Source organism: Crinia signifera, chromosome 9, assembly GCF_055691185.1.
Source record: "Crinia signifera chromosome 9, ASM5569118v1, whole genome shotgun sequence".
NCBI classification, from domain to species: Eukaryota; Metazoa; Chordata; class Amphibia; order Anura; family Myobatrachidae; genus Crinia; species Crinia signifera.
In genome coordinates, this window is record NC_139225.1 from 161,437,863 (window position 1) to 161,460,047 (window position 22,185).

Sequence of the window (22,185 nt, forward strand, 5' to 3'; positions counted from 1 at the left end):
TTTTTCCTCTTAGGCAGCAGCCATTTTGGGAGGGACGGGACCTTGTACAAGTATATGCAGAACCCAGCAGTGGTGTAGCAGAAGCCCATGCAGATTTGCAGCACCAACAAGCGAGCCAGCACCTCCAAGCAGCCAGGGACATAACTGCTACTATGAAGGGGGCACACTATTTCAGTAGCACCCAGGGACAGACTGGTCAACAGGAGGGCAGGGAAAATCCCTTGCGAGTTCTGCTGTCTGAGCATCCCCCCACCCCAATAGCTCAGGTTCCTGACCGTACACTTGGTAAAAACATTGTTACCCAATTAGAGGTTTAGCTGCATACTTTGTGGAGCATAATCAAGAACTGATGGCCAGGGCAGCCGAGAGGTATGCTGGGCCCCGGTAACATTTTGGGGGCGTGACCTAATCGCGGGAGGCGTGCCTCCCCCTGATTAGGCCACACACTTAAAATGTTTATAGGGGTGAAAAAACACTCCCCCCTTCCTCACCAGCAGCAGCACACCTACAGCATGTGCTCTGCTGACAGCAGGCTCAGCATGAGCTCTCACGCTGTCAGTAAGACACTCATGCTGAGCCTGCTGTCAGCACAGCACATGCTGTAGAGGTGTGTGCTGCTGCTTCCTAGGAGGGATGGGGGAGGGGGGTCGGGCCAGTGCCCGGGCTTCAGCAAGCCCAGGCCCGGGTAATTAGTACCCGCTCCCCCCCCCCTCTTGGCAGCCCTGCTGAAGACTGACCTCATCTCTTATACATGGGTTCCTTCTGCTTTCTTCCCCCAAAGAGTGCTTTGAGCCCCAGTCCAACACTGGTACCACCCCCCTGATTTTATATTTGTGAACCTCTGAACTATTGGAACTCAATATGGAGGAGGGACAATTCAGGACTCCACGTTCTTTCTTTGTTAAATAGTAGTTTTGTTGGACAAATTACTGATTTTTGTACAAACTTCTGAAATAAAGATTAAGTTAAAAATAACATTTCTTTATAAATATATATATATATATATATATATATATATATATATATATATATATATATATATATATATATATATATATACATCCTGCAATATGCCGGCACTCTGTCCTTATAGTCCAACTCGATTGGGTGCACTTTAAAAATTCAATAGCTCCTTCCCAAGAAAGGCACTCCAACACAGCACAAGTATGAAGAAAAGGTTTTAGTATGGTAACGTGGACATCACCAAATACCAGTATTTTCGGGGACACAGCCCCTTCGTCAGGGTATAATCCACACCAACAGATACAAACAATTGGTTGATTGTATCTGTTGGTGTGGATTATACCCTGAAGAAGGGGCTGTGTCCCCGAAAATACTGGTATTTGGTGATGTCCACGTTACCATACTAAAACCTTTTCTTCATACTTGTGCTGTGTTGGAGTGCCTTTCTTGGGAAGGAGCTATATATATATATATATATATATATATATATATATATATATATATATATATATATATATATATATATATATAAAGAAATGTTATTTTTAACTTAATCTTTATTTCAGAAGTTTGTATATATGTTTATATATATATATATGTTTTCTCAGAGATAACAAAAAAACTTAGATAAATATCATCATCCAAAAACCTCTTACACAGGTACCTGGTTACGTGTGTCTTCACATCCATACATTATAAATAAAATTCTAAATAAAAAATAAATGCTTCTTTCAAAGTTCACTGTATTTGTGTGATTAGACATATTACTGAATGTACAAAATGCGCTGATTTATCCTTTATTCACCATAGTAATAATATTATACTGCACCTGGGTTACTTTGGCAGGAATACCGGAGACTGTTTTGCACGGAATGCTAGAAAACAGCTATTTATTATATTTAATGCGTACGTGTCACGCCGGATAATGAATGCATGTCATCCTATGAAACATAATGTACCATTCAAATTAAACTAGTTTTGACACAATGTCAGGTTGGGTGAAGTCAATGAGAGACAGAGACTACACAGCGGGATGCGAGTGGAGAGTTAATCTGATAACAAGATGCAAGTTATGTTCAGTACTGTATATACTGTACAAAATTTTTCTTAGATGGACGAAACCATGTGCACTGCAGGTGGGGCAGATTTCACTTGTGCAGAGAGAATTAGATTTGGGTGGGGCTTTACTTCAAAGTGAGATATATATCGCAGTGTAAAAATAAAGCAGCCAGTATTTACCCTGCACAGAAACAAAATAACTCACCCAAATCTAATTCTCTCTGCACATTTTACATCTGCCCCCTGCAGTGCACATGGTTTTGTCCATCTAAGAAGGATTTTGTCAGAGAGAGTGAACTAGAATAAGGCCCTCAGTGCTTAGTAGTATAACCAGCCTCCAGCATTATAGAACAGTACAGCATCTCCCCAAACACCGGGGGAACGTCACTGATCAGCGGAATCCCCTGTGAAGACGGATGAATGACAGGGGAATGACAGTTCTGTGTGTAGATGACTATACATTATAGTAAAGGACTTCAGCAGAACGAAAGCAATTAAAGTCTGTAATTTCCCTCTTTTATAAATGCATTTCTCTCTACATAGATAACAACTGGTGGTACTTGTGTAGTTTCACGGCGCCAGCATGGCGCTGTGCTACTTCCGGGTTTTACGCTCGGCAAACTATCTAAAATAAAGTAACTTAACTCCTTGCCAACGTGGATAGTTCATACCCCCACTATCCATGTTGGCATGGAGTTGATTTTAGATAGCGTAGCGAGCCCCGCAAGGGGACACAGACGCTGGCGCCATGAAACTACACAAGTACCCAACTGGCAGAATAAAAATAATTTACAATATTATGCCCAAAACAATATTCTAAGTGGCCTGATTCAGACCTGTGAGCAAAGCTGCAATTTTTGCAGATGGCCAAAACCATGCTGCACTGCAGGTGCGGCAGATGTAACAGGTGCAGAGAGAGTTAGATGTGGGTGTGTTATATTGTTTCTGTACAGGGTAAATACTGGCTGCTTTATTGTTACACTGCAATTTAGATTTAGTTTGATCACACCCCACCCAAATCTAACTCTCTCTGCACATGTTACATCTGCCCCACCCACCTGCAGTGCAGCATGGTTTTGTCCATCTGCAAAAAAAAAAATGGCAGCCTTGCTGAATCTGGCCCATTGTATGGTATTGTCCAGGTTGGGGGGAAATCTCCAGAGATGTCTTTATGGTATATGTACTAAAGTTTGTAAAAATAAAACAAGCTGATGTTGCCCATAGCAACCAATGAGATTCTGTGCATCATTTCCTAATTGCATCCCAGAGAAAGACAGCATCTGATTGGTTACTATGGACAGTGTTCTGTTACACAACTTAAAGTTTACTTTTATTTTCCTCTTATGAATTTATTGCTAGTTTTGTTTTTATCATTTGATGATTTAGAAGTCCGGGGATGCGTATGGCTAGGTAGACCGTTAACAGGTCGACGACAAACGGTCGCCATGCACTAGATTGACATTGACAAAAGGTTGACATGCACTCAGTCCCGGCATAACAAAATGTTGATACAGGCAAAAGCTTGGCATGGCAATGGTCGACGCAATAAAAGGTCAATTTTTTTTATGTTTTATTTAATGATTTTGGACCCACATAAAACATGACCAGATTTTCAGATTGATCTGGAACCGAAGTTGGACTTCACATAAATGCCTCTGACCATGAACCAAAGTATTTTTCAAAGTACGATGCTCTAGCGTTGGTCATGAGAGCAAAGCACGTATTGTGCTACCTGGTAGTTCTGCGGTTCCGGATTACACCAGATTAAAGATTACAGAATGATTTACCATTTCTATTTCACATTCTGATCCCCTGGAGAGATATTAGGACTAGAGATGTGTCCGTGCTCTGTGTTTTCAGTTGGGTTCTAAATCATCATCATGTGTTTTAGTAAAACCAACCCTCAAATGTTTTGTTCCAGATTTGGATTCTGTTACAAACAATTAAAATCAATAAACATTGGGCCTGATTCAGGGCACACTGGAATGCCCCCCCCCCCCACCCACCCACCACCACCACCGTGCGAATCCCAGATTTTGCATGCGAGGGGACGCCTACACGTCCTCTACCATGCGGCAGCATGAGTGAAAATTAATGTGATGGTCACCGACCATCGAATGTTTTTTTTTTTCCCATTCGCAAATAAAAGTCAGTCTAGACAGACTTTTACTTCCTATGGAGATGCGGATAATGCGGGGCGGGTGCTAATATCATGTGACGGCAGCCACCCACCCTGAGCAGGCATCCACACACCTGCAATCCCAGGGGAGCGCCCAACATTTCTATGGGGTTACGTACAAAACACTGGGCATTCCCCTGCTGCCACCTCCTGCCCGTGCGAACACCTCGGCGAGTCTTATACTCACGGAAGGCATTCGCACGGGGGATCTGCACATGCGCGTACATCGCAGACCCACACATTCAGAAACGGGGCTGAATTCGGACCCCACCACTCAAACCGGAATTAGGCCCATTGTTTGTTTTTAGGACCTTACTCTGGTGGACTCACAAGGCTGCAAATGTAGCTGCCTTGCAAGTCCACCAAAGGCCGTTCGCCCGCATTACCGCTTGCCCCCCCCCCCCCCTCACATGCCACGACCCCCCACACAGCTGAGAATGGATGATTTGCATAATCATCCATTCGCAAGCAGGGAGAAATAATTAAATGGACGGCGATCAGAGACACTTCTGGGAACAGGGCGGGCAGATGACATCCGCTGATTGGGGATTTGGCTGACTCGGAACCCCTAAATCTGGATGTGTCCGAATTTTGTGACCCAATTTTAGGAAAACTGAACCGCACATCTCTAATTGAGACGTTTACCGCTCAGGACAACCCTCTCCTGTATGAACATCCTTAGAACCATGAAAGGCTACTAAACCAGTAAGCTCGACTCCACCATATTTCTGGACCATGTCTCTGCTCCTTTTGGTTTTCTAATCTTAGACTTTCAATTACACAGATTTCCCTCACCGGGTTCTACTGTATAATAGGGGACAACTACTGTATAATGGGGGACAAATACTGTAGAACCTAAAGGCTACAATGTTACTTTCTCTCTTTTCCCAATGTTTATTTACTATGTTGTGTGTTTCTGTTTCCAGTATGTTTCACAAATTATGCGGTGAAATGTTTCTTACTGTATACACAGCAGGATAAACTGGGCGAGCGCCAGACCCGCTCGTACCCGGTACGTATGAGCACAGATTGCATGGCATTCACGCCTTGCACATTTCTGTTGTGAGATTCTCGCTGCTCTATCTGCTGTAGATGTGTCTGGGACATCATTGTCAACTACAAAATATGCACTTTTATGTAGGAGATATTGGCCCTTATTCAGATCTGATCGCAGTACAAAATGGACAAAACCATGCGGCACAGCAGGCGGGGCAGATGTAACATGTATAGAGAGCGTTGGATTTGGGTGAGTTATTTTGTTTCTGTGCAGGGTAAATACTGGCTGCATTATTTTTACACTGCAATTTAGATTTCAGTTTTAACACACCCCACCCAAATTTAACGCTCTCTGCACATGTTACATCTGCCCCACCTGCAGTGCACATTGATTTTGTACATTTTGAGAACAAATTTGTACTGCGATCAGATCTGAATAAGGCCCTTTGCCTCATCATACTGTAGCTAATACATTTTAAGGTGTGTTTAACTAAGTATAAGACGTATCTGCAGTAGGAGAGCAATGGCTGCCTTTTACTGTACGTACCTGTATGTACGCTGCTTCTAGACATGCACATCTGCAAGCTCCAGTGACAACACATGAAGAACATTGCACTACACACAGAAGCAGGGGGGGTGATTCAGTTTGAATCAGAAGGGGACATATTCGGCTCCATTCAGTGGTGGGAGGGGTCTGCGCATGCGCAAATACGCGCATGCAGGGCGGCCATCATGGGGGTGCTGCGGGCATAGCTGTCCCGACTGCCTCCACTGAAGCTTAACCACCACTCCAATAGCACAGGTTTCTCCTTTAGCAAGTTCACCTCCAGATGCAGGCGGCCAATTAAAATGCAGCACCATATGGTGAGCCAATCAGAGCTCATGTACTGGCAGCGACTCTTAATGGCTGCTGGGCCGCAAGCCCCAATTGGCTTATAAGTTTGCACCATACAGTATTTTAAATGTCCCCCAGCATCTGGACTCCGGAGGCGGAGGAGAAGCCTGTGCTGTGGGAGCAGGCGGATTCTGCTGGACCCCCGGTGCCTGCACCGACTACCGACTACCATTGAATGATCCCTCTACCCTTCGGCTGCATGCGAGGGAATGTATTCTCGTACTTCCCTTTGCATGTTACCAAGGAGATTCGTTGGAAAGGGGGGAAGCATTCAGACAGGTGGTGAGAAGCCGAACGCTAAGCTGCAAACATCGGCTACTTATCAAGCAGTACTGAATCAGGCCTAGAGTGTTTAATATGCATGAATCCTGCTTATATAGCCCGCAGAGTGGGCGAGTCATGCAACCGCATGGGGCACTGCCAGCTCCAGGTAGCAGCTGTCTCATTTTATCTGACAGGCAGTTATGGAGATATGGTCCGCGCCATCCATATTTCTAATGTGTTTAAAGCCACCAGCCAATCAAAGATGCCAGTATGGCAGTCAATCAGAAGCACTTGCTCTTATTTGGCTGTCAGGCCATGAGTTTCAATTGGCTGGTGGCTAGCACCACACTTGAAATACCGACCGTGCTGTCTGGGCTGCGGCACTGTCAATCTCTCTATGGCTGCCGGGGATACTCCGCTGGGACCGGTGAAGGGGACTTTTCCCAGCCAGAACTGCCAAACCACCACTTGCTTGACTGTAAGAGTCTAGGAGGGGATCCTGGCTGTAAGGTGCCTCGATGTCTGGCTTTTTAAATCTGGCTTTTAAAAAAAAAAATTTTTAACATGACTGCTGAGGGTGTAAGGTGTAAGGTGGTCTTTTCCTGCAAGGCCACACCCCTACTAGCAAAGTTAAAGTTTTCACTGGAAGCTAATATATCTAAAAATAGACCAGGCCGTAATGTGATCCCAAAACTACAGAAGAAAGATCCAGTTTTGCCATTTCCATCAATGTCGGGATTCCGAGCGGTCTTCTGCTATCCCGACGGCTGGGATGTTAGCCGTATCCCTTTTAAATGTTAATTTCAGCTTTAAGGGTTGTTCCAACGGCAAGTAGATACATGAAAGACGGGTGTGAAAGGTTTGTTTTCATTATTTTTTATTTTTAAGTTTTCCATTAAGAGGACCATAATGTAAAATCAGTATTGGAAGGGTATACGGTAGTGTATTGAATCAACCCCTGAAGTTCGACATGGCTTATATCGGCGCCTGAAATAGGTTGACATGCTTAAGGTCGACATGGTTGGAAGGTGGACACAAGCATTAGGTTTAGTGTTTAGGTCCACAGTCAAAAGGTCAACATGGATTTTTCGTGTTTTCTTTAATTAGCCGACATGTACCGACAGGTGGTATTCTATGCCCTAAAATACTACTACTACCAATAACATGTCGACTGATACCGATACCATGTCGAGATTTGGGTCAAAAAAGTGACAAACCCATGTCAACCTTTTAACTGTCGATGTAGACACTATCGACCTAATGCTTGTGTCGAACTTCTATCCATGTTGACCTTAAGCAGGTCAATCCCTGCTCACAGGTCTAGACTCACTCTGCACTGTAAAGGCCATGGGGAGAAGGAGGTGACTGCTGACATCAGTAGCCCTCCCTCCCAATAGCCAGGGAACGCCTACGTTACACCCTCAAATGCCCGACGCCTGTCAATCACCTGCGAGTATCAAGGGAAGGTTAGCCTTCCCACGGTTCTTTGCAAGGGGAACTCGCGAATGCGTAAAGCGTTTCATGTGCAAACCTGGTCTTTCGATAATCGTCAGGGCTGCAAATGGGTCTGAATCAGGCCCATTATGACTTCCTGACTGCACGGAAACAGGTGGTGAAAGCCGGAGCCTTCACATCCGCCATTCGTACGATCAGCACTGGTGCTCCGCAGGGGTGTGTCCTTTCCCCCCTGCTCTTCTCCCTCTACACTAATGACTGCATCTCCAGTGACCAGTCAGTAAAAATCATACATTTTGCTGCTGACACCACCGTCATCGGCCTAATCAAGGAGGCAGATGAGTCGGCATACAGAGGGGAAGTGGACAGACTTTCACAGAGGTGCAGCAGAAACAACCTAAACCCCATCAAAACAGTCAAGATGATAGTAGACTTCAGGAGAAAACCAAACATCAAGGTCCCACTGGTAATTTCCAACAGAGTGGTGTCATGGGTAAGAGACCTTCAAATTCCTTGGGACAAAAATCTCTCGCAACCTCAGATGGGAGCCAACATAACTTCCATTGTCAAAAAGGCCCAACAGCGGCTGTTCTTCCTGAGGCAACTGAAAAATTCAACATTCCGCAGGAGCTGCTGCGGCTCTTTTACACTGCTATCGTGAAGTCCGTTCTATGCTCCTCTATTACAATCTGGTATGGAGGGGCAATGAATCTGACAAACGAAGCCTGCAAAGAGTGGTGAGAACAGCAGAGAGGATTATTGGGACGGACCTCCCCTTGTAAGGGAACAATACTTAAGTAGGGTCAAGAAGCGAGCTGGGAAGATCGTGGCGGACAAACTCCACCCTGGCCATAACTTGTTTGATATTCTCCCATCAGGTAGATGCTTCAGGTCCATCCCTGCCAAGTCGTCAAGAACCGCAAAAAGCTTCTTCCCGACAGCTATTCAGCTATAGAACAATGTACTCTAAGATACTGCTAATCTAACCACCTGACTGCTCTGTCTAACCTTGCCAATCATAACATGTGAATTGTCATTTGTATGCGCAACTGATGCAATGTATGTATGTCCTGTCATCCCTCTTGTACCATGCTTGAAGCTGCACTGTATCCACAAAAAAATTCCTAGCATACGAGAGTATACATGGCCAATTAAGTGATTCTGATTCTGATTAAGTGGTTGCATAAACCCCGCTTCCGCACACTAGCATTCTCAGGTAAAAACTCAGCAAGGTCACGATTTCTAATGCAATTTTTTAAATTTTAATTTCTCATAGGATCCTTCTATTCTACTTTATTCCAGTAGATACCTACATACAGCATATAAATTGTTTTCTTAATCCTTCACTTGATTCCCATTGGTTGTGTAACAGATATTGCCACATTGCAAAATGAATGAACGATTTAATAAAATAGAGCTGTCAATATATACCTTGCGTATGTTACACAGCAGACAGAATGTACTAACATTTGTACTATGCTATCCTGAAGACTTCATAGGGGAATTAGCGGAAATTAAACTGTTGGTGTAGCACGTACATTCTTGTCTGTCTTTTCCCAAGATATCACCATTTCCATGGTTTAATAGCACAGATTGTACTAAATTACTTTAGAATTGTTAATATTTGTGAGGTTTAATCTGTTTACTGCGCTGTACAATCATAATTATCCAGCACCGGGGTTATTAGACATTTGTTTAACGTTATTGTTCATTTCACTAAGGGTTTACGCTACGGATTTTATACCGCAACAGATTTTTTCAACAAGCTCATTTTGACTTTTTCTATAACTATATTTGATATCACTTTGTTGATCTGTGTAAAAGCCTCTGACTGAGTCCACAAAGGTTATAATAAAATCTTAACATAAAAAAATAGAAACTTTAAATGCAAACTGTTGTGTTACACAGGAGCTAACGTTTTGTTTTTGTGGGGTTTATTTGTCATATTCTTACCATTTATTTTATTCTATTCCAGATGTAGCATTAATTGCTGTTTGCAGGTGCAGGGCCACAACCTGGGGGATACTGGGGGTGCATGTACCTTGGGAGCCGAACACAGGGCCGGATTATAATGGGGGCACATGGGGTCAGGTCCCCTGGGCCCCCTCTGTGTAGGGGCCCCCTGTGGTTGGCATGTATTTTTTTTTTTTAGCTAATGGTTTTGTGCATGGGAGTGGGGTAGTGCTGCAGCGTCACCTATCTGCCAATGTGACAATAATTAATGGTGGTGAGCATCAGGAGTCAAGACACACTGATAGCACAAGTGTGCAGTGCATTACTGGGAGTTGACCCATGAGGCTTTGCGCAAGAGGTCAGAGCCTGAGAGGCTTGTGCTGAGCTCTGCTTGGTGGAGCTCATCATATGCTTCTCAGGCCCATGGAGGACAGCAGCAGCAGTGGCCTCATCATGGGAGGGTTTTTAATCAGAGGCAGCGCTGAGCCTGTCAGGGCTCCTACAGAGTAAGGTCATGCGGTATTTATATATAGTAATATGTTTATTTTAACCCCCAACCCCCCCCCCCCCCTGCAGTTGACCATTGACCAAGTTTATACTGTGTTTATTCTGTGTTTTGACAGTGTAATATTCTCCCGTGCAGTTTGTGGCCAGTAAAGACAAGTAGGAGGGGGGCCCCCCTTTCTAAAGTGCCCCGGGCCCCCTGAAGGCTTAATCCAGCTCTGGCCGAACATTAGGGGTTGCTGACACTGGTAAGCAATTTCCCAGGCCGCCCATTCGCTCTTGCCCATCACCATTATAGTACGGCAGCTGCTGTTGTTAAGAGTTACAGGGGACGATTCTGGATGACACACAGTCATCTAAATTTGGCCACTGCCCAGATGGCCGGATTTGTGCATGCGCATTGCTGCGCAGGTGCAAACCCTGACTAGAATGGGCACAATTAGTTACTTGGAGTGGGCGGGCATTTGTTTGGCAGGCGGCGTTAAATGGCTTTTGCTGCTTAGCGAGTCAATCAGAATTACTCCCACATTCTTGAAGTATTCCGGTGCTAGGTGTGACATTATTATTCATGGAATTCTGGGTGCAGCCATGAAGGAGAGGTTGGAAAAGCAACAGCTGCTTCCTCAAATATGGTTTCAGCCTTGCCACCTGTCTGTTTGCTGCTAGAGAGATACAGGGAGAGCTGAGTTGGCAGATGGGGGCATAATGTGTAAAGGGCGTTACAGTTATATGGCCCATTACAGTGGTCTAGTACATTATAAAGAGCGTTACTGTCACAGATTATGTTATAAGGGGTATAACAGTGGTCTAATGTGTTATAAGGGATATTCGTGTTGTAAAATGAGTTATCAGGGGCACCACTGTGGCAGAATGTGTAACAATGGGAATTACTGTGGCAGAATGTGGAATAAGGGGATTACTGTGGCAGGATGTTGATTAAGGGGCATTGGTGTGGCAAAATGTGTTGTGAGTGGAAAAATTGTGGCAGAATGTGTTTTAAGTGGTGGCAGATGTGCAATAAGGAGCATTTCTGTGTGGCATAATATGTTATAAGGAGCATCGCTGGGTAATATGTGTAAGTAGCATGAAGAATTTTTTTTCTGTTGATATTTGTAATTTACTAAAATAATATAGATATTTGATGGATTTTTTTTTAAGAAACCTTACTTATTATTTTTAAGGGATGGCACTGGCAGGTGAATTTGAGTCTGCAGCTCCCCAGTGCTTTGGAGAAAGACATTTCAAGCTTTAATGTATTATGATATAGTCTGAGGGAATTGGTGTACAGAATAATTGCTTTTTTGGGACCCAAGAGCTAATGTTTCAGCATGTACTGTACTGTCATTATAAAAAGTTTCAACAGACAATGTTGTTAAATAATAAAAAAATGTAAATCTTGTTCTGAATCTCGTTTTATTTATTTATTTTTTGTCCAAAATCAAAACTTTTACGATCACTAAAGTTGACTAAAAATCAAATATTGTTAAAATACTTAGTGTAATCTCTAATGGTTACAGATGTTTTATGTATATAAAAAAATGAATAATTCATTGGGCAGTATTCAATGCAGCAAATATGCCACGTTTCACGGGGAATTTGTGCTATTTTTGCGTTGGAAGGTGATTTTTTGTGTCAGAAAGTGAATCACCCTATTCAACGTGCACTTTTCGCCATCTGCGAACAGTGCATGACGGACAATTCACCGTCTGATAGTCTCCGCAATTCACTGTGGTTTTTAATGAGTTTTTCAATTTGATTCGCCGTGAGTGTATTCAATGAGAAGATGGCAAAGTGATTTTAGCCGTGTGTCACCGTGTAGCAATCGCCATCTTTTCATGGTGAAGTGGAATGTGAACTTTTAAAATAAAGTTTTTTTTTTATTTGGTGTAAAAAAATCAGGAATTTTATTCTGTGAACGGGCATGCTATTTTTATTGCCTTTTTTTTGTTCTTACATGTTCGACAAGGTCAAAAGGTCAACCTGAAAATGGTGGACATTTAACAAGTGTGTTACATTAACTGGGGGTTCCTGTCGACAGTTGTTGACAAGGACACCAACATTTTTTGAAAAACTCATGTAGACCCAGTGGCGTAACTATAACTCTGCAGCCCCTGCGGTGGCTATAGTTACCCGCAGTCTGCGTCTCGCCCGGCTCTCTGTCGGGACCTTCCTGACGTCACGGTCCCGGCCGGCTCCTGCTGCAATGAAAACTGACAATTAGAAAATGGCTGCCCCCATACTGCAGACAGCCATTTTCTAAGAGTCCGTTTTCATTGTAGCAGCAGGAGCCTGCCGGGACCGTGACGTCAGGAAGGTCCCGACAGAGAGCCGGGCGAGACGCAGACCGCGGGTAAGAAGGGGGGGCAGGTTAGGTGCGGCGGGGGGGCGCTAAATAGTTAGTTACGCCCCTGTGTAGACCTTTTCATGCGTCTACCTTTCTTGCGTTGAAATTTTGACCATGTTGACCATTTGACTCTGTTGATCTCCTGCTCCTGTCAAACTAATGCTTGTGGACCTTTGGAGTTGACCTAATGACTCTCTATCTAGACACAGTCTATGTAACAATCAGCACCCAGGTGCAGTAGCTGGATAGTTGCTGCTTGTGTAAATGAAGAGATTAGGGGTGAAATTTAATAGGATGAGAGATTCAGAAAGTGAGAGATTTGGTAAGAAATCTCCAGGTTTTTTTTTTTTTTAAAGCGGCAATCATTTACACTGCAAAACCAGTTTGATATTGCAGTGTAAATGATTGCCGCTTTAAAAAACCTGGAGATTTCTTACCAAATCTCTCTTTCAGAATCTCTCATCCTATTACATTTCACCCTATATGATTATCATTACAAGGCTATACGTTATACCCTTCCCGCAGGGTATGGCGGGTACACTGTACTTTTAAAAATAATCCTCATTATTTAAATGAAGCGATACATTCTAAAAGATGTTAAACTGGGTCAAACTAAAGTTATTAAAGTATTAATGTTTCTTTTTCGCCATAAGTCAGCTACATTTGTTTGCATAAGGGAATTTTCACATTTGCTATTTTTTTTCCACCCCAAAAAATGAGCATCTTGATTAATTTCTTGTTTCCTCGGCGCACTATAGATAGATTTTCAATCCCTTCTGTGATTTCCTAATATTGAATTTTTGATGTGTAATTATGATTCTATGGCTGAGAGTAAAGGATTTGTGAGGTAGAGCCATTTAACCTGCTCTTTCTGGCATTTGTATCTGAGCTTTCTGATTAATGGCCCATAATTTATTGGTGAACTGCACAAAAAGCCATTTAGCTGTGTCCTTATAGAAGTGCTGCTATGTGGGCTGGAAAATGTTACTTACTTAGTCTCCCAAGAGAATCGCCGTCATAATGGTTTTATCTGCAAGGTGGCGATTAATGACTCTTAATTTTTTACATTTGACGCCTTAGCTAATACTCTTTGGAAAAAGATTATAAAAGAGACATAATTCCTCATAGGTTATATTTAAAAGTTAAAACTCTATGTGGTCCGAAGTGAAGAATGACTGATAACTTTTTAAAAGTACTGAAACTTCATTTTGATTTTACTTTTTAATGTTCCTTAATGGAAAAAAACTAAAATACGGAATATACCTGACATCAATTTGCATACAATACCCTTTATATAGTCGGTATTGACCTCATAGCAACAGCAGTGTACACAACACAACAATATATGTTACAATTATTTTGTACCGTTACATAGAGAATGCAGAATAATGGGGGGGGGGGGGTTGCGAAAGGGAGAGGGAGAGAAAGAAAGAAAGAAAGAAAGAAGGGGAGAGAGAGCTATGGAGAGAGGGGGAGAGAGACATGGGAGAGAAAGTAAGAGGAGTAATGAGAGAAAGGGGGTGATGTGAGAAATAGAGGTAAAAGGAGACAGAAAAAGAGGGGGAGGGTGAAAGGGAAAGACACATTGGGTGAGGGAGGAGAGAGGGGAGATAGATGGGGAAGAAAGGGGAGGGGAGAAAAAGAGAAAATGTGAGAGTAGAAGAGAGAGGGTTCGATATATAAAGGGGGTGAGTGAGAGAGGTACAGCCAGAGGGCATAAGAGAGAGAAAAAGAGAAAGAGAAAAAGAGAGGGGAAAGGCAGGGAAATGAAGAAATAGGAGAGAGAGAGGGGAGAAGAAGGGAAAGAGGAAAGAGGAGAGAGATAACAAAGGAAAGGTAAAGGGGAAGAGATACAAAGGAGAGAGAGAGAGAGTATAGAGAGAGCAGGAGAGAGCAGAAGAGAGAGGAGGATCAGGGAATATAGAGGTAGCTAGAAGAGGAAATGGGGGGGGAGGGGATAGAAGGTGGGACAGAGTAAAATGGGGAGAGAGATAGAAGGGGAAGAGAGTGAAATAAAAAAAAACAGAAAGACAGAAAGAGGAGGAGGAGGAGAAATAAAGCGAGAGTAGGAGAGGGTAGATAAGGGTTGGGGAAGGCCAAAAAGAGAGACAGAGGAGGGCGAGGCAAATAAAAGAGGCAGAGAGGGGAGATAGAGAGAAGAGGGGGGAAGAGAGGTAGATAAGGCAGTTAGAGAGGGGAAAGAGAGAGAGGAGATAAATGGAGGGGGAGGCCGAGAGAAGAGAAAGAGGAGGGGGGAGGCCGAGAGGAGAGGCAGCGGAGATAGAGAGAGTGATAGGGGATAGCAAGCATTTCCTTATATTGTACACAGTAATAAGAGGTGATTATTTTTTATGTAGGTCTGTCTGAATATAACTTGACTGTTAGCCAAACAAATGTTTTATCATTTTAAGTGTGGTTTCTGTTTTTATACTTTGTAAATAAATATTTCCCCAATTTTGTTTCTGTGCAGGGTAAATACTGGCTGCATTATTTTTACACTGCAATTTAGATTTCAGTTTCAACGCACCCCACCCAAATTTAACTCTCTCTGCACATGTTACATCTGCCCCACCTGCAGTGCACATGGTTTTGCCCATTTTGAGAACAAATTTGTACTGCGATCAGATCTGAATAAGGGCTAAAATGACTAAGGGCCTTATTCTAGTTCGCTCTTTCTGACAAAATCCTTCTTAGATGGACAAAACCATGTGCACTGCAGGGAGGCAGATGTAACATGTGCAGAGATAATTAGATTTGGGTGAGTTATTTTGTTTCTGTGCAGGGTAAATACTGGCTGCTTTATTTTTACACTGCAATATAGATCTCACTTTGAAGTAAAACCCCACCCAAATCTAATTATCTCTGCACAAGTTACATCTGCCCTACCTGCAGTGCACATGGTTTTGTCCATCTAAGAAGGATTTTCTCAGAAAGAGTGAACTAGAATAACCCCCTAAGTTACATTTCCTGGTCATACACTTACTGAAAGATAACAAAAAGGGTTGTGTTTAAAAATGTGGTCAATATATGCACACACACACTTTCATCCATGTTTTTAAAAAAAAGCCAAACATATAATGCGTGTGAAACATGATTACATTACATTAATGTTGTGTTATTCAGTAGTCACAGATTTTAGTTCTTTATTGATAATAACAGTACAGTACATTTTAATTTTCCCGGCTGGTAGTTCTTATGCTGATCCAGCGGAGATATATGGTCCGGCTGCATCTCCTGAAGTGAGAGGATTGGTGAGTCTAGACCTTAATTAGTCATCAACAAGGATTTTTATAATAATCTCCTTTCATTAACATCCAATAATCAGTGAAGGATTACCACTACCACTCTTGCTTGTGCCCTCATTACTACCCCCCCCCCCCCCTTACCACCACCACCAACATGCATACCAAAGAGGTGGTACTGTAGGATCATCTTGGATAATTTAAGTTAACAATTGTGTAATATCAGTTAATGTATACAGTAGGTATATTTTGCACTGTAACTAATTTTTGTTTATATGTCTGGATAACGCATGACATTTTATTGTCTGATGTTAGATAATATTTTTGAGTGCTGAAAAGTGAGTTGTTCCCATCGCATTTAGGATCATTAAACAGAGTTACTTTGTCTGCACAAGATTAAAATATGTGTTTTCAATTTCTGGAAAGGAGAATACAGGTGTTTAAATATCAATGAAGACTAATGAACACAAGCCAAAAGAAAACATTATGTTGCTATCATTTTGTAAGGCCAGATTGCGGAGTAGACTTCACTAGACCACAATATCAAAGAGTTTAGCTTTGCTGTATAGTAAGTCACCACCAAACGCATCTAGTCACCGAAACCTGGATTTTCAAATTCCATATGTTCTTTCTATCACACATCTGGTATTAGTGCGGGTCTCATTGGGGTCTACTTACAACGATGAGCGTTCTATTGAAGATGGAATGTTGCTATTATCTTATAGAAGGTGCTAAATAAATAAGAAGTGGATTCTGATTGGTTTCTATGGGCAACATCCCATCTTCTATAGAACTATCATATTTGTAAATTAACTCCATTATATTTATGGCAGGAAATGCCTGGAGCTGCGACATATATAGAGATATACTGTGAGCATATAGTCATCCCTATGTGAGTCAGGAGAGCCTGCTCATTAGGAACATTGTTTTTTGGATCACTGATCAATTTAACATTAAGAGAATAGGCATGATGTCTGTTTTTGGAAACCTCCTCCCATTGCCAAGTTGGTCTTAGCCAACGTGTGTGCATTCAATATCTCCCAGGATATAAGGCATGCAGGTGAGACTAAAGAAAGTTACCCATAGCTCATGCCACTGGGTCATCTCCCTGAGGAAGTAGATTCAGGAATGTGGCCTTCAGGACAGGCCTTCTGAAGAAAGTGGGCTGGGTAACAAATACAACTTGGGAGGTGACTGACTGAAAGGGCAAAGCATACATCGGCTCATGGAAGCCTGACCCTGCATGACAGCATGCAGTACCTGGCTCTATCTGATGTTGGATGAGGTCATACAGATGCATCACACTGTCATGGTTTACATAAAATATCAGCATGACCTCACCATCAGATAAAGTTCTAGTTCAGAAAACCCAAAGCCTACGTAGCTTCCATGGAACTTGTTCCTTGTGCTGCTTCTCCTGTTCCACCTTCTGGCTACCTCTAGTCACTGTACATTATATACATAAACTGGTGTGCATGTGGTTTCATTTCACAATATTTTACCTTCAGCCAATGTAGCACACGGTTTGGTTAATTTGAATAGGCATCACGATGAAGTCTAGAACAATAGAGTGAGTTTCTACACAATCCACCTTTCTGAAGCAAAGTTTGCTACTAGTTTCGCATTGGTTTATAAAACAGGCTCTTTGTTCATCTGGGTTCTTATACTTGCACTGGGAAAAAAAATCTATCCATGGTCATCCAATGTTCAACATTAGTCTAAACCTTGTCTTCTCAAGTTTTCTTCAGTTTGGCCTTTAGTAAATCTGATTCATGGACAAGATTCATTTGAGAAAAAGAGTGCAACAGACATTCACTGTTTAAACAGGGATTAACAATCTGCAGATATCTCACCCTGTAATTCAATACCACACAGCCTTAGTTTACCTCTCATTTGTGGTTCACTGTGGAAATCAGACCGCAAACAGTAGAAGCAACCTGGGGGAACTGGGTGATATCGTAATTAGGGCTTCTTCAATCTCTCAGTAACAGTGATCTACCTCGGTTACCTCAATACACGGAATTGTCAGATGCTTAACATTGTATTTTATCAAATTTCTGTTTTTTTGCTTTGGAATAGTGACTGACATACATATATAAAGATAATTACGGGTTTATCAGAGACTTTTGACCTACTGTATTATATGAATTGTCACAATGGCCCTTATTCTGATCGGTGCGGACTTTCCCGAATTCTTTCGGATCGCGTTTTTTAGCCGTCTGCGCATGCGTGGGGAACGCTATGCGCATGTGCCACGTATGGTCTCTGTACTTGTTCTCACTAATACCGTACAGAAATGTGCACCGCAATCAGTCGGCCAATATGGGTGTGTTATGGGCGTCATGCGGAATGACACAGGGGCGTAGTTTCAAAGTGGGCTAAACTGGGCGGAAACATGGGCGGACACGGGGGAGTACACTTATTTTGGTGGGCGTGCATTCAGACAGCACACCGAATGCACGCAAACAAAAAGGGAAGAAATGTGCGGTGTCCAAAAGGCTAGTATTGCTTAGCGGACACCACTCGGTCATGCGCTAGGCAATCGGAACGCCTAATCAGGACGGACGCACCTCAACCAATGTCAGGTGAACACAATACAATCACCTAATTTACTCATTACTTGTAAATTACACGCTTCTCACTGCTTCAATTGAAAGCAATGCACCTTAAATGGACCATTACTAAACACACACATATATGCTGTAGTTTGCACACACTTTTACACTGCAAATAATGAACACAGCTTCATATTACTAATACTAATACACATGTCACTTCTGCATGTATCAATTAATACAGACATTTTGGGGCCAAAAATAACATTTATTAAATCAACAAAGAAAATATTTGCAAAACCATCGCAAAATAAATGGTACCATAACAGGACAAAAATTAAATAATATATAAAAAATAGCCACAGCAGAATCATTAGGAACACATCAGGTGGCTTCACAACAAAAGTACAGCAACAACACTTCAAGTACAGCAGACAGTAATGCAAGGCCAAACAGGGGAACCAAACATGACATTTGAACTGCGGGGAATTGTGGTGACCCTCGGCACGGAATTTGACAGCGGATGCTGACACACACAGCTCGATGGAAGATTTGGGAAGACATAACGGTGGAGATTAATGGGGACACAAGTTCATTTGCGAGCACGTTTGCCCCTGGCAGGCTCCTTGCCACGTGCAGCAGCTCTTCGGCCTCGCCCACGGCCACGCTCAGATGGAGGGTCACGTGGAGCACATGCTGGGGAGGGGGGGGATGTTCTTCCCCCTCTGGCAGCAGGGAGTGATGATGTTGTTAATGCACCCGAAACGGATGCTATCAGGACCCTATTGCTGGTAACTAGCTCCACCATAAGCTCATTATGGCGGCGGAGGAGGTCATTTTGCCGCAGGGCTTGATCAACCAGCACCTGCAGGCTAGCAGCAATAAATTGCTGGGTGACAGCAATAGCCTGCAGGCTCCCAGCGATACTCTGCTGGCTGGTGGTCAAACCCTGCAGCACCTCCTCGGCCCTACGCACCTGCTCGAATGCCGAGTCTCCCTGCTGCACAATACTGTCTAGCACACGGCCCCACGTGGACAATTCAGCCGCGGACATTGGCGCCTGCTGCTGCACGGGCCTGCTACTGGGGCCAGGTGGCACAGACTTCACAACCTCCTCAAGAGATTCTTGACCAAGCGGTGGGGATGCTGTTGAAGGAGAAAATACCAATTACCACACATTCCATGCAAAATTCAAAACATCTACTTATGGCCTGGCAAATAATTACCTTCAAGCGTAGAAGCCATCACTTCCGCTGGGGACTCGCTGTCTATGGTGCTCACCCCCCGGACCTCCTCCACTGCTATGCAGCACTGTGCAATCTCTTCCAGGGGGGTGAGCTTCAGCTTGGCAGGCATGGGGCCAGCCCCAGAGGTGTGGCTGTGTTGCCACCGCTTGGTCAATTTCTTCTTGAGGTTGCCTTTGAAGTCGTGCCACCTGCAATCAAAGTGTACATATTAATACATGTCACTCCTCATGTTTGCTGTAGCACCCATTGCAATCTGAAACATAATACAACATGTGCCTACTGACGCCAAACTTACATTATCTTCTTTTTGACAAACAACCCTTAGAGGATATAACCACAGTCACCCTACAATAACTATCAAATCAATATCATGGCAAACATTTCTGTGCCTCCAAGCAACGTGACCACCCATTGACCAACTCCATCTAATATTGAATGTAAACATTACTGGACTTGGACTGCTCAAATGTAAAACACATGTACTTGCCTCTTCTTAACGTGCTCCGTCTCACGAACTTGTGGAGCCACTGCATTAATCTCCGCCGTTATCTCCTCCCAGATCTTCCATCTCCTTGTGTGTGTCAACTTTACCGCTGGGCACTCTATCAAATCACGTGCCCGGGTCACCAGGATGTCAAGCTCCTGCGGTTCATATGCCATGTTTCTTGTGTTTGGTTCCTCTGTTGCCCGACTGCGGACACGGCCACGGCCACGGCCACGGATACGGGCACGGCCACCGGTTGCTGTACTTGAAGTGCTGGCCTGGCTACTCTGTTGGGAAGCCACCTGCTGTGTTCCCAATGATTCTGCTGATGCTGAGGATGGGCCAGCTGCAGCTTGGCCAGATGTGGATGGCCCATCTGGCTGCTCTGGGTTGAGGGGGACATAGGTGGTGTTGGACTCCATGCGGGCCAAGAGGTTCTGCACCACCTGTTCTTTCTCTGACTCTGAGCCAGCCATGTTTGCAACAACTGTTTGCCTTTCTAGGACCACTTTAAATACTATTTCTGTAATTGGCGTTAATCAGCTGCAACCTGCGTTCCGTACGGCCGCGTTCTGTACGCCAGCGTCAACCGTGCGGCGCATACGGGACGCCCCTTGGTGTGGAAAAATATTTCTCAAAAACCAGGAAAACTGAGTAAGTCAGATTTAGTAGCTAAATGCAGATTCCAACACCAATTACAAAATAAAAAAGAGGTCACACATGAACTGTATATTTGAATGTACATCTGTACTGTGCACTTGTTTGGTATGTAGTACAACTGACACTACCCATTCCATATGTCAATCCAGTCCACCACTTAGCCACAAGTAATCAGTGCTAGCATCCAAATCACATGTGAAAGCACTCCAAATTCAGGTTGGATGCTAGCTACTTTTCATTCCACCTCTGTAGTAGGGGCCAGTAGAAGGTAAGTGTACACATGGCAGCATGGGCTAATTTTTGTAAAAGCTCTGCCACTATTTGCTATGTTTCTGCTGCATAGCTTTCATTATAAAATAGCTGTTTAGAACATTGTGGAGTTAGGTGTAAGTGTCTACTGATGCACACTATTTCACCTGGTGCTTCTACCCATGTTTGGTGGATGGTATTGATTATATATAATGTGTTTCCATCTTATTTTACACTGTCTGTTTAGGATGGGTGTGCGATGCAATGGGTTAGCCGTCTGGTCTGGCGCATACACGCTGTTAGTGTAAAAATGAACAATAAAGTTAATACCAAATATCACTCTGATCAACCAATGACAGCACATGATTGTTTGATTTGTGCCATTGCTAAGATGGCGGCCTATGGGAGAGCAGCCCCATTCTCTTCTGCGGAGCTGCGAACTCTGGTCTCCGTTATGGAGACCAGGCTGGGGCATGCCGGCCCTTTTATTACAAACCGGCAGAAGCGCCAGGCATATGCATCGTCCCGCAGGCGCATATTCGCGCGCACCCAGGTGCGCAGGACCATCGCACAGCTGGAGCGGCGATGGTCTGATCTCAGGCGGCGCCAGCCTGATAAGCTCCAGCAAACTTGCACCCCACCCACCTGTCCCAAATTGATTTTAATTAGGTTGGAGTCCCAACATTCAAGACTGCACACCTCAGCTTGGCACTATGAGGGTAAGTCCTACTATACATATATGCTGAGTGTTAGTCTGTGGGACCGTGTTTGGGGCTCAGGGCTCTTTGGGCTGCTGTTGCTGGGCTGCTCCATGGCATCATATCGTATACTTTCAATCACCCCTTTAGTTTGTTTAATATATATGTAGCACCCTTCACATTTATTATTACTTCTTACCTTGGTAAGTCCTATCACATATAATTTCCCCTATCCCTTTTACTATCACTTTAATTTTACACTAATGTGATGCCATGGGGTGGTTCTGCTGGGCTGGCCTGGGGGGCCCTGTGCCCTGGACCTGTCCCAGAGTAGTGTTAGGGACTTGTCCTAATGAGATAACCTGGACGCGGTGGACAAGCCGATACTAATGGCCATTACTATGCTAATAACCTCAAATGCAATATAGCAAGATATTA